Below are 3,242 nucleotides of genomic sequence, written 5' to 3' on the forward strand. Positions count from 1 at the left end.
GACCGTGTCGAACGCCGATCCTTGAAAAGGATCGACGACACGCTTCGCAATGCGACCAAAGTCGTCGAGAGCACAGCAAAGTACGATATAACGTAACTTTGAGGGCAATTATTCGCTATACAATTGCTCGTCGTCGAGCAGTCACAACTAATTCATAGCTGCAACATGCCCACGACGAGTCACGGCGATCTCCGCTGCCCGTATTATACCAGACGGAGACACACCATGGATATTATCGTTCAAATTCAACAGACTCTCGTGTTAATTGAGTAAAATGCTACCCGACGTTAGACAAAAATGCCAAGTCGTCGTGGTCAGCGACATTTCATCGCCATTCGCGTGGAAATGACGTGCAAAAGTTTATTCTCGCTCGGAATCGAGTGAGTCGATGCTCGGTATTTATCGACGATTCAATGAAGAATCGACGAACTCGTAACGCCTACGGCGCCTACCGCATAAGGGCCATTCGGTCAGAGACACCGACCCGCGGTAATGCAGTGGATGACAACGATGGAGAGCATACCCAAGACGATTACATCGACTCGAGCACCTCTCTTACATATACCGAAAGGGCCGCCGAGGCATCGGCGCCGAATGGTCTTGAGCATTGTTTTATATGGGCAAAAACCTCATCGAAAGGGCGGATCCTCCGAAGCTTCTTCGAACATCATTGACGAGGAAATCGCCGGGCACGACGTTTCAGGCCAGGGACTTGCTGTATTGACAAGTGACTCGCCGCGCACGACGTTTCAGGCCAGGCACTTGCTGTATTCACAAGTGACTCGCCGCGCACGACGTTTCAGGCCAGGGACTTGCTGTATTCACAAGTGACTCGCCGCGCACGACGTTTCAGGCCAGGGACTTGCTGTATTGACAAGTGACTCGCCGCGCACGACGTTTCAGGCCAGGCACTTGCTGTATTCACAAGTGACTCGCCGCGCACGACGTTTCAGGCCAGGGACTTGCTGGATTTACAAGTGACTCGCCGCGCACGACGTTTCAGGCCAGGGACTTGCTGTATTGACAAGTGACTCGCCGCGCACGACGTTTCAGGCCTGGGACTTGCTGTATTCACAAGTGACTCGCCGCGCACGACGTTTCAGGCCAGGGACTTGCTGTATTGACAAGTGACTCGCCGCGCACGACGTTTCAGGCCAGGGACTTGCTGTATTGACAAGTGACTCGCCGCGCACGACGTTTCAGGCCAGGGACTTGCTGTATTGACAAGTGACTCGCCGCGCACGACGTTTCAGGCCAGGCACTTGATGGATTTACAAGTGACTCGCCGCGCACGACGTTTCAGGCCAGGGACTTGCTGGATTCACAAGTGACTCGCCGCGCACGACGTTTCAGGCCAGGGACTTGCTGTATTCACAAGTGACTCGCCGCGCACGACGTTTCAGGCCAGGCACTTGCTGTATTCACAAGTGACTCGCCGCGCACGACGTTTCAGGCCAGGGACTTGCTGTATTCACAAGTGACTCGCCGCGCACGACGTTTCAGGCCAGGGACTTGCTGTATTGACAAGTGACTCGCCGCGCACGACGTTTCAGGCCAGGCACTTGCTGTATTCACAAGTGACTCGCCGCGCACGACGTTTCAGGCCAGGGACTTGCTGGATTTACAAGTGACTCGCCGCGCACGACGTTTCAGGCCAGGGACTTGCTGTATTCACAAGTGACTCGCCGCGCACGACGTTTCAGGCCAGGGACTTGCTGTATTGACAAGTGACTCGCCGCGCACGACGTTTCAGGCCTGGGACTTGCTGTATTCACAAGTGACTCGCCGCGCACGACGTTTCAGGCCAGGGACTTGCTGTATTGACAAGTGACTCGCCGCGCACGACGTTTCAGGCCAGGGACTTGCTGTATTGACAAGTGACTCGCCGCGCACGACGTTTCAGGCCAGGGACTTGCTGTATTGACAAGTGACTCGCCGCGCACGACGTTTCAGGCCAGGCACTTGATGGATTTACAAGTGACTCGCCGCGCACGACGTTTCAGGCCAGGGACTTGCTGGATTCACAAGTGACTCGCCGCGCACGACGTTTCAGGCCAGGGACTTGCTGTATTCACAAGTGACTCGCCGCGCACGACGTTTCAGGCCAGGCACTTGCTGTATTCACAAGTGACTCGCCGCGCACGACGTTTCAGGCCAGGCACTTGCTGTATTCACAAGTGACTCGCCGCGCACGACGTTTCAGGCCAGGGACTTGCTGTATTCAGAAGTGACTCGCCGCGCACGACGTTTCAGGCCAGGCACTTGCTGTATTCACAAGTGACTCGCCGCGCACGACGTTTCAGGCCAGGGACTTGCTGGATTTACAAGTGACTCGCCGCGCACGACGTTTCAGGCCAGGGACTTGCTGTATTCACAAGTGACTCGCCGCGCACGACGTTTCAGGCCAGGGACTTGCTGTATTGACAAGTGACTCGCCGCGCACGACGTTTCAGGCCTGGGACTTGCTGTATTCACAAGTGACTCGCCGCGCACGACGTTTCAGGCCAGGGACTTGCTGTATTGACAAGTGACTCGCCGCGCACGACGTTTCAGGCCAGGGACTTGCTGTATTGACAAGTGACTCGCCGCGCACGACGTTTCAGGCCAGGGACTTGCTGTATTGACAAGTGACTCGCCGCGCACGACGTTTCAGGCCAGGCACTTGATGGATTTACAAGTGACTCGCCGCGCACGACGTTTCAGGCCAGGGACTTGCTGGATTCACAAGTGACTCGCCGCGCACGACGTTTCAGGCCAGGGACTTGCTGTATTCACAAGTGACTCGCCGCGCACGACGTTTCAGGCCTGGGACTTGCTGTATTCACAAGTGACTCGCCGCGCACGACGTTTCAGGCCTGGGACTTGCTGTATTCACAAGTGACTCGCCGCGCACGACGTTTCAGGCCAGGGACTTGCTGTATTGACAAGTGACTGGCCGCGCACGACGTTTCAGGACAGGGACTTGCTGGATTTACAAGTGACTCGCCGCGCACGACGTTTCAGGCCAGGGACTTGCTGTATTCACAAGTGACTCGCCGCGCACGACGTTTCAGGCCTGGGACTTGCTGTATTCACAAGTGACTCGCCGCGCACGACGTTTCAGGCCAGGGACTTGCTGGATTCACAAGTGACTCGCCGCGCACGACGTTTCAGGCCAGGGACTTGCTGTATTCACAAGTGACTCGCCGCGCACGACGTTTCAGGCCTGGGACTTGCTGTATTCACAAGTGACTCGCCGCGCA

The sequence above is a fragment of the Phymastichus coffea genome, unplaced genomic scaffold (genome assembly GCF_024137745.1).
Source record: "Phymastichus coffea isolate CEN01 unplaced genomic scaffold, Cenicafe_Pcof_1.1 PCOF00384, whole genome shotgun sequence".
Lineage (NCBI taxonomy): Eukaryota > Metazoa > Arthropoda > Insecta > Hymenoptera > Eulophidae > Phymastichus > Phymastichus coffea.